General features: G+C 43.8%; 1 long non-coding RNA gene across 4 annotated transcripts; it reads left to right on the top strand.

The window, feature by feature from the left end:
- Positions 1-6: 6 nt before the first annotated feature.
- LOC104851835 lies at positions 7-4171 on the top strand. Of its 4 annotated transcripts, none has more exons than XR_777317.1 (4): positions 7-149; positions 988-1051; positions 3201-3284; positions 3402-4171. It is a non-coding gene; the product is annotated as an uncharacterized LOC104851835 (long non-coding RNA). The 4 variants fall into 4 exon arrangements; XR_777315.1 differs by having other exon boundaries at positions 7-172; XR_777314.1 differs by lacking the exon at positions 988-1051 and having other exon boundaries at positions 7-172; positions 3402-4168.
- Positions 4172-10723: the final 6552 nt, after the last annotated feature.

Below are 10723 nucleotides of genomic sequence, written 5' to 3'. Positions count from 1 at the left end.
GGGCGGAGGAGGCTGAGCCAATCAGGAGAGAAGGCGGTGGGCTCTAGTCCCGCTTCACCTGTCCAGTAACTTTCCAGGTTTTCCTAAATCCGCAAGCTCAGCTCTCGGACAAGGCACCTCCCAGGCTCAACTCTAGTGCTGGGAGAGGGGTATCTACCAAATTAAGACCGGGGTAATGAGGATGCGGTGTGTGGGAATACCGCCCTGGAGAGAGTAACATTTGGGGAAGGGCAGCGTCCTGGAAGAGTGACTCCTAAATTTCACTGGAGAAACAAGGGCCGGTGCTTTGGGGCTTTGGGGCTTTGGGTGAAGGTGGGAGTGCTTGGGTTGTGAGAAGTGAGCAGAGTGTAGCTTAAAGAGCTGAAAAGGACTGCTTAGAGGAGAGAGCCAGCTCAGCGTTGTACGGACAAGGGCCCTGCTGGGGCGGGCAGGCTGAGTCACTTGCACTTGATTGTGTTAAGAAAAGGAAGAGATGAAGAGAGGCTGGAGCAGTTTGTTTTGGACTCCGGAGATGAGAGTTAAATGTTCATATTCTTTAGCTCATTAGAGTTAGCGAATACCATTTCTTATTTTCCACTCATTCCCTCTCCTCGAACCTGTTTCTATATCCCCTCTCTTCATAAGCACCTTCCCTTGTATTTATAATTTGTCCCACTATATGCATATATATTTATTTCTAGAGGTATTAATATTTTAGTTTATTTTAAATACAAATATAAATGGTTTGTGTTAACTCATTCTATTTCTTGTTTATTCTTCAACATAATATACTAGAGATTGTATTAGCTTTCTATTGCTGTGACAAAACACCTGAGATAATTTAAAGGAAGAAAGATTGATTTTGTCTCATGGTTTCAGAGGGGCTCATGAAAGCATGGTACATTTTGGCAAAGGAACACTGTTAATCTCATGGCTTTGGAGGAAGGGGCCAGGGTCCCAATACCCACTTTGAGGACATCTTCCAATAACCCCACTTCCTTCCAATAGGTCCTGCCTTCCTAAGGTTCCACCATTTCTCAATGCCACCGGTTGGAGACAAAGCCTTCCACAGGTAGTCTTTGGAGGACATTTAAATTGCAAATCACAACAGAAATTTATCTGGCTACGTGTTTCTATGTGCCAGTTCATTAATTCTGCCACAGCTGGAATTCAATTTGTGTCTGACACATTGTACTTACTAAGTCCTCAAAAATGGACAGTTGGATTCTATCACAGCCAGTACTGGAATGGGTGTTAGCTGTATCCCTAGCCAGATGAAAAGGAAGAAGTGGAACTTGTGGATCATGGAGACTGCAGGATTTAGTTTCACTCTGCTTGATTTCGCATTGCCCTCCAGGATCGCTTTGCCAGATTACATTCCAACCAGTGGCACATGAAGGTTGGAAGGTTCCCACTTCCCCACTCCCTATGCAAATATCCGGTATTATCTATTGTCCTAATTAATACTACATCTGATTGTAAGGTAGTATCACATTGTACTTTTCATTTCTATATTTTTGGTGATTGGTATGTTGACTTTTTCCACACACTTAACCACTGAGATGTTTTTCCTCTATATATTAGCCATTGACATCCTTGGCCTAATTTTCTGCTGGATTTCCTATTATTTCTTTCTGAATGAATTCAAGAAGTTTCTTACACCTTCTAAATATTAATCCCTTCTCAGCTTTGGACATTACAGATATTTTCCCAACCCTTTATGCATCCTGTTAGTTTAGTCTTTGTTTTCCTTCAGTGAATGAAGATTTATACATAATTTTGATGTAGCCAAATACATCAAATTTTAGTCTTGTGGAGAGTATACTTCTGGGGCCTTATTTAAGAATCCTTTTTCACCCATGAGTTGCATGAATTTAGTTTTCATCATTGTTAAGGGCTGTGTTTAGATTTCTCCCCAAAGCCTCATATGATCCTAGATGGGGCTTTTTCAGAGGTGGCTGGAAGTCGAGCATGTGATTACTAAATCAGTCCACTGATTGGTTTGGCATAGTTCTGGCTAGCTTTAATGGTGTGAGTGCCGCACTTGTCCTATGGCAGGCAGCCTGCATAAAATATAAGGGACAGAAAGCAGGCTACTGTGCTCTTGTTTGCCTGCTTGCCGTGGACTGTTTCTCCTCTGTGATGCCTGTCTGCCAGGCCACCCTGCTTTGGAGATGGCCAATTATGGACTGAAATGTCTCCAGGCTGAGCTAAATAAGCCTTTCCTCTTTTAACTTTGGGTGTCAGGTATTTTGTCTCAGCAACAGAAAAGTATCTAAAACAATCATAAATAGTCTACATTTTTCTCTAGCTGTCCTTCATTTTTTACTGATAACTCTTAATCTATCTGTAGTTCACCTCCAGTAGCTAAAAGGAATATGATACTATTTTTTCTATATGGTGAGTGAACTTTCTGGAAGTTCACTCAACAGTCCATCTCTCCCCCACCAATGCTCAATGGTATCTTTATCATCACACATGATGGGTCCCCATTAGCCTCATGTGTCTATTTCTGTACTCTCATTGCTGTTCTGTTGATCTAGGTCTGTTCTTTTCCTGCACTGTGCTGACTATATTACTATGTTGCAGTTCTGTAGTGATACCCACTTATCTGCAGTTTTGCCTCTTATGGTTTCAGTTACTCATATTCAACTGTAGTCTGGAAAAATATTACTTGCAAAATTCCAGAAATAAATAATTTCTCAGTTTTAAACTGTGCTCCATTCTGGATAGTGATGACATCTTATGCCATTCCATCCCATCTCAGGACAGGATGTGAACCATCCCTTTGCCCAGTGTATCCATGCTGTACACTCCACCCATCCATTAGTCACCTAGTAGCCACCTTGGTTATCTGACTGACTGGCATGGTATCACAATGTTTGTGTGATTAATATAGTGACTGTTCTATATTATTGGTCATCTTGACGCTCTTACTGTGCCTAGTTTACAAATTAAACTTTATCACAGATATGTATTTATGTATAGCTACAAAGCACAGCATATAAAGAGCTGGATACTATCCAAGGTAAGAGGCATTCACTAGGGCTCTTGAAATATATTGCATTTGGATAAGAAGGGCAAGTGTATGTCTTAATAATCTGACAGAGCAAATCCCCCTTCTCTTTACTGCTTTTTTTTTTCAAGATTATCTTTGAAGTTCAAAGCAAAAGCAGTGAGTGCTGCACCTTGTAGTTAAAATTCTGTTTTTTGATCCTCAGTCAACCAAAGAGAAGTGCAGGGACAACAGAAGGGGACAGTGACCTGATAGAAGGAGGGTAGAGAAGAGACACAGTCGTGAAGAGGTGATTTTCCTAAGCAAATACCATGATGCTTCCCTTTCAATTTCTGAAATTGTTCCCCTTTCCTCTTTGATTTGTAACTGATACTAAATATTATTTGTAAATTTTACCCTGTTCTAGCTAAGAAGTACTGTCTTCTGTTTGGATTTTGTAACAGAATCATCTGGGACTTAATGACATCCTTAATGTCAACTGAATTGCAATGCAATCAATGCAAGTGATGGAATACGCAGACAGCTTTGATGTTGGCTGTTATAAGGCAGGAGGCTGGTGAAAGGAAAACACTCAATTTGATGACTGGAATCTGTAACTGCTCCAGTTACCACCCTGGGATGGAAGGAGTCTGCCTCAGCCTGGCTGCCAGGAAACCTGAGCCCCAGTCCTATTTCCTCCACTGACATGTGAGAGAAGGACTCTTGGAGCCCTGTTTTTCTATCATCTCACTGTGCCCTCACGGCAGCCCTGTGAAGTGCAGAAGGTGATTCACTATTGCAGTTTGACTGGTGATGAAACTGAAGCTCACAGAAGTCACATGATTTAGGCATGAACACAGAACTAAGGAAAGGTAGACGTATCTACCTCACTTATTCACCTAACAATTCCATGGTGCTAAGTATATGGACTTTGAAACCCAGCTGCTTATGTTTAAGTCCAGACACTGCTAGTTTCCACCTTCCTGCCTGACCACCCTGCCCCTCATTTCTAAGACAGGAATAATAATAGTATTTAGCACCAAGAGATGTTGAGGGAATTCTGCGTATAATGCTTAGAAAAATTCCTGGCATGGGTATTTGTCATTACTGTTATCCTTGCCACCAAACCAGTGTCCCTCTGGACCCAAGTTCAGAAAAGATTTAATAAATTGTGCTGAATTAATTGATTGTTGTGAGAGACAAAATAATACTTCCCCAAAGATGCCCCTGTCCTAATCTTCTGAGCTAGTGAATGTTACCTTACATGGAAAAAGGGACTTTGATGTGTCTAATTTAAGAGGTAAGGTGATCTTGAGTTAAGTAGGTAATCCTACTTACTTAATCAGTAAGCCTCAATCACAAAGGACCTTACACATGAAAGAGGGAGCTGATGTGTCAGTGTCAGAGTGATAGGATGTCAGAAGAACTTGGCCAGCCATTACTAGCTGTCATGATGGAATAGGCCATGAGCTGACAGCCTGCAGAACTTGGAGTAGGGAGATGTCTTACTTTTCTCATTGCTGAGACAAAATATCCAAAAGGAGGAAAGGCTTATTTTCAGCCCACAGTTTTTAGAGGTTGCAGTCCATAGTTAGCTGGCTACAAGGCAGGACAGCGTAGCAAAAAGGAGAAACAGTCATGGCAGGGCAGGCAGGAAGCAGCAATAGTAAAGCTGCAGCAGCAAGCCTCCCTTTCCCTTTTATCCCATTTAGGCTCTAAGCCTTTTGGGTAATGCTACCCACACCCAGGGTGGAGCTTCCCATTACCCATACCCAGAACAATGCTAAACCAATCAGTGGAGGAATCCAATTATCATACCCTTAATCCATATTTGCACACTTTTAATTCACATTCACAGACCCTAGATCCAGCCACTTCCAAAAAGCCACACCTATGAGCACATGAGGCTTTGGGAGAACATCTAGATTTAAGGAGGGGAGGAGATCCTGAAACAGTGAAAGCGCTCCCCTAGAATCTCCAGAAGGAACCCAGCCCTACTTACACATGGGACTTATCCTAGTGAAAAATATTTCAAATGTCTAACATCTAGAACTGTAAGACAATGAGCTTGTGCTATTTTAAACCATGAGATTGGGTAGAGCAACAATAAGGAATTAATACAATTATATGAGAAAAACTATTTAAATTTGATTTGATTTCTACCTTAGACCATATAAAATTTCAGGTGAATAAAAATTATGAGTGTAAATCTTTCAAACTTCTAAAAGAAACTATAAGAGAATAGCTACCATAGAAGACCTGGGACAGAAAGTGCTAGCCTGGGGACTGTCCAAGGGAAGGAGGCATAAAAGACTCCCTCCTTTGATCCCAGTTGTATCTAGAGTAGGGAATTTTTTCTTAAAAAGTATAAGCTATAAAATAAAAGATTGATAAACCCAATTACTTAAACAGTAACAGTCTGTGATAAGGCAAATCATTGGCTGGGAAAAGATAGTCACAGAAAAATGAATCAGAAGGTTTACTGTTCAGACTCAAGAATTCTAAAAATAAATCACAACGATTGGTAAGAAGATAACTAAACAGACAACTGGACAAAATTATATACACAACCACTTTACAGAAGAATCACCATAAACCTATGAAAAGGAATGCAACACCAATGCTTCATGAATACTAATTAATAAAACCTTAGTAGTGATTAAGCTCAGCCCTCATTAACAAAATTGAATATGTCAATTTCACACACCCCCAGACAGGCAAAATTTAAAGATCCAACCACAGTGAGTGTTTTATAGATGATTAACAAGAGGAGCTCTCATATATCACTGGTGGAAGTGCAAATTGGTGCAAGCTCTTTGGATACCATTTTGAAAAATAATTTGGCGTTAACTTGTGAAAGAGAACAGAGCTCTTTTTCAGTATATGGCTGCTCAAGGCATTCACCCTGGAGAAACTCTTGCTCTTTTACACAAAGAAATATGCACAAGAAAGTTCACAGCAATACATATTGTAAGTTACAAAAACTTGGACACAACTCAAATATCCATCACTAGGTAAATGGATGAATTAATCATATGAGACCCAGGAAATGGAAAACTGAAGGTGAAAATGACTGCATAATTCAAGAGGATAAATTTCACAAACATGTTGAGCAACAAATGCAAATAGCCAAAGATTGTCTACACTATAATATATTTATGTAATGTTCAAAAATAACAACGTGTATAACATCCATATGGTCAAAGGGATCAAAAACTGAAGGATATGGGGAGGCCAACATAGCAATATATACATGCTGGGTGGCTTAAACCACAGAAGCCCACAGCCAAGGTAGGACACATTTGGCTCTCTGCCACCCTGTCTTCTTGGCTTACAGATGCCTGCCTTCCCTCTTGGCCGCCCATTCCCTTTGCTCTTCATGTGGGCATTCCTGGTGATGTGTCCACACGTTCCCTTCTTATAAGGCCACTAGTTGGTTTGAATGAGGGGCCCATTTTTACCTGATCGCTTCCTTAAGGATTCTCTAAATCCTATCAGACTCTGTGGAACTGGAGATCAAAATTTCAATCTGTGAATTTGGGGAGGTGGGGAGGTGACACAGTTTAACCCATGACACTACTCTGACCACAACCAGCAATTATAGGTCTGATATTCTGAATATTTCACTTATTCATGTTGATTATGGTCTCTTTCTCTTCCAACCCTACACCAGAATATTGTGTTCCATGAAGGCAGGGATTTTTGCCCATTTTATTCACCACTGTACTTGCAATGCCTAGAATAATACCTGGCATAGATTAAATGCTTGTTAATTGTCTGTAACAGTCATTAATAAGCAGAGCTTCCCCACTAACTAGCTGCACACTCCAGAAAATCATTTCCTTTCCCTGGGTGTCAGCTCTCTGTCTAGTGAGGGTCAGGCTAGGTAACAGAGAAGAAGCATTCTGTTCTATTCTTCTGTGAGTGCTGATGTCGCCTGGGTTCCCTAGAAAACAGGCCGAGCCAAAGCTTGGGTGTGGAGGCTTTCTTGGGAGGAGGTGTAATCACAGCAGCCAGAGTGAGGGAGAGGGGGTGAGGCAGGGCCGGATGAGAATTGATCAGGTGCAGACAGCTGCTGCCTTCTCAGCCAGGTGCCCAGCCACACAGGGTGTCTCCAGACAGCTCATACAGAAACCTGGGCCTGGGGTCTGTCCAAGGGAGAGAGGTGTGTAAGGCTCCTGACTAGTCACAACTGACTCTTGGAGAATTAAGGACCTTGCACTTAAGGTCTCAACTGGCTCTGGTTTTGTTTGTTTTATAGTTTTGGGTATTTTGGTTTTGTATTTTGAAACAGGGTCATGCTATGTATCCCAGGTTGGCCTCAAACTCACAATCCTCCTGCCTCAGCCTTCCACATGCAGGGATTACAGATTCTCAGTGCTCAAAAGCAAGGTTCGTCGCAATCAGGCCTTGCAGGCTGGCCTGGGGCTGACCTCGGGTTTCAAGAAACTGAGAAGGGAGGGTAATCCAGACCTAGTCCTTGGAGCAAAGCTATATACCTGTCAACCCCAGTGCTCTGGAGGCTAAGGCAGGAGGATCCACAAGATCGAGGCCAGCCTGAACAATTTAGTGAGATTTGGTCTCAAAAATCTAAAAAGAGCTGGAGATATACCTTCAGTATGAGTAGCTGGGTTCAATCTCCAGTCCTAAAAATAAATAAAAATCCCAACCCGTGATCCCTGGGGGTTTAGCAAGACCCAGAGAACATGAACAGGCCTAAGATGTATCCAAAACAGTTGTACATTGGGGTGGGGTGGGGGTAAGTGAGGGAATCAGCTGGAGCATCTGGAACTGCAGTCAGGATACAAGTGGCCAGAAGCATCGCTGGGTTCCATTGGTTGAGGAAAGAGATCAGATGAGTGCAGCAGAGCAGGTGAGCTCCAGGGTGGGCTCCCTGAGTGCAGAGTGCTGCACAGAGCTGGTCCTAGGCAAGTCCTGATGGAGAATCAGGTGCCTAGCAGCTGGGCCTTGAAGAGAGCACACTCATTACCTGCTAGTCTGATGGCAGATGTCTGTGGCCAGCCATTGAAGGGGCTCTGATCTCTCTGCAGGGAGCCTGAGGGCTCTGCAGGCAGCTGGGAGCTGCCTCATTAGTGACAGGCAGAGGGCATGGAGCTCCTACAGCCCCATCCCTAGCATGAGCCCAGCCTCCCCCTCCGATAGTCACTTTGCAAACTCTTCCTCCACTCAGACCACCCCCTCAGCTGTCTCTGCAGGGGAAGAGGGCGTTGGCTGCCACCACTCCCCTTCCTGGGAGGGGGAGTTTTCTCGTGTGCGGGCATTGTGTGTTGGGCTCTGCTCCTCTCAGGGCAGATCCCGCCCTCCAGAGGTGATAACACACATTTGCATGATACACAGATTGCACATTTGTCTCCTGGGAGGTAGTGGGCGAGGGAAGCAGATCGCTGCGTGTGAGCTTGGGGAAGGGGGTGTCTGCAGAACTGCGATGCAGTGATGGGCCTCTGACTGGTGGTGCTGGCTGCCTGCAGAGGCAGGGGAGGCTGATTATAGGGCTGGGTCCCGAAGCCCTGGATGTGGGTGCAAGAAGCTGCATATGCACTTGGCTGTCAGGGTGGGGGTGATCACTGTTGCCCTGGTGACCGGGCTGGGAAGTGGGTTGGCCTTGCAGACACAAACGCTGGAAAGAAAATATAATAAGCTCTCTTCTTTTCTTTTTGATTGGAGCACCAGTTCTAGGGAGCCTTGTTGTCACACATGAAAAACAACTTTTCAGTACAATGGTTGGAACCACCATATCCATGTTCTGGTTCCCTGCAAAAACTCCACTCTACTGTCTCTAAGTCCAAGAAGCTGCCATAGAAGACCTGAGACAGAAACTGCTAACCTGGGGACTGTCCAAGGGAAGGAGGCGTAAAAGACTCCCTCCATTGATCACAATTGTCTCTTGAGCTGATAACCTTGTAGTTAAGGTCTCAGCTGGCCTGTTTTGTTTTGGACAAGTCATTTCCCCTTTCTGGGCCTCACTTGGACCGGCTGCTCTCCAAAGTCCATTCAAGTCTTGATTCCTGGGCCCCACCCCAAATACTGTAATTCCATTCGGTCCCGAGCTGTGCCTGGGAATCTTCATTCCAGCCATCCCAGATACACTGCACCTGTGTTTTGGAACCACAGCCATCTGGCACTGTGGGTGCTGGTTTTGATCAGACAAGACAATATTTGTAGCCCACATGAGCCTCAGTTTTCTTAACTTTCTAACAGGAGAACCAGGACAGCCAATCACAGAATTATCATGAGAACCAAACAACATGAGACCACAAGCGTGGCACGCCGGGAGGGTCCAATAAATGCACACTTCTTAACTTACATTTGGGACTCTGTGTGGCTCTACTATCTGTCTCCCTTTCCCATCCCTGCCAAATTCCACATGCAGGGAAATGGTTTGTGCTTCACAGTGAGCAAATCAGGCTGGCACTCAGAGGAGGAGGAGGAGGCAGCTCACAGCTGGGGCACACACCCAAGTTCCAGTTCTGGTTTATCTGTTACCATGGCAATCATAGTCGCAACAACCTCTATGGGGTAAAATGATTTCCTCCAACATCGAATGCTCAGGAGGTAAATGGTCATTTCACAGGGTACCAGGAGTGGAAGGGCCTCTTAGCTCATCCCATCCATGCTTTCAGCTTTCATTTCAGAATAAACTGGAAGGACTTAACTGGATCTTGCTGCCAAGTCCCAACACCCAAGGGGGCTTGGTATACATTAGGCACGTGATAAATGTTGGTCAAGCATATAAATCTAGTGCAAATCTGATTTTTTTAAGTCTCTTAAATAACAATGAACTTCATTTAGGAGAAAGATAAAATGGAATTAGGGCTGTGGGCACTTGTCATAGGATTCCTTCTTCCTTGGGAAAACTGCATTTCAGCTCCTTTAAATGGCATTTAGTCACCCTGCCATTAATATAGGACTCCCCCAGGAAAGCCCAGGGCTTTCAGTGAATGGTAAGCCCCTCAAACTTTTAAAGCAGTTTTGCCTCAATAAATTTGTTCATGTGAGCTCTTCAGAACCAGAGTGGTTATTAATAACTCAAACTCTATCTGCTATAAAAATTCATCTTTCCCTGGCAGGGACCTGCCTCCCCCAACCATGAATTTTCATGCCTCATCAATTTCCAGCCCCTTCTCTCTGGAGGACTAACAAAAAAATGGAACCCCAGCCTTTTCAGCATTGCAGCTGATTAACCAACTCATATAAGAAAAGCAAATTAAAATTCTTGGCTCAGAAACTTTAAAAAAATTTTTCCAAGGGATTGCTATATTGATTCTGTCTACCATTAATAGAAATCTGAATTTTGGCTAATGAGCCCTGTGCTTAAGAATTAACATTTATTTATTAATTAACCAAATATTGATTAGTTATTCAGCACTAGGACAAGCCAGAGGCTTGTTGAACAGGGCCCCCACCCCCAAAGAGTCCACAGCTTGGTTTTCTGTTGTGGTCAATCTTGAGAGCCTCAAAAGGGATAACTTTGCAAGTGCAGTCTGGTGGGACAGTGGGGTGTGGTGTGAACACAGGACCTAGCGCTCCACGTGCCAGCCCAGCCTTGTCACCTCATTTGCATAAAGCCTTCTCCATGACCCATGAACATCGGTGAACGCTGGACACATGGTTGTTCAGAGTCTCAAAGCAAGGCCGCATGGTCCCCTCACAGCAGGGCGGGCCTCAAACCCTGGAGGAAGACACAATATCGTGTCAACCACCTGCTGACCCCCACATGACCTTCTCCCT

Source organism: Fukomys damarensis, unplaced genomic scaffold, assembly GCF_012274545.1.
Source record: "Fukomys damarensis isolate Sample0158 unplaced genomic scaffold, DMR_v1.0_HiC HiC_scaffold_21, whole genome shotgun sequence".
Classification (NCBI taxonomy): Eukaryota; Metazoa; Chordata; class Mammalia; order Rodentia; family Bathyergidae; genus Fukomys; species Fukomys damarensis.
The sequence above is the reverse complement of the archived record's forward strand: the minus strand, read 5'-3'. Positions and strand labels throughout refer to the sequence as shown.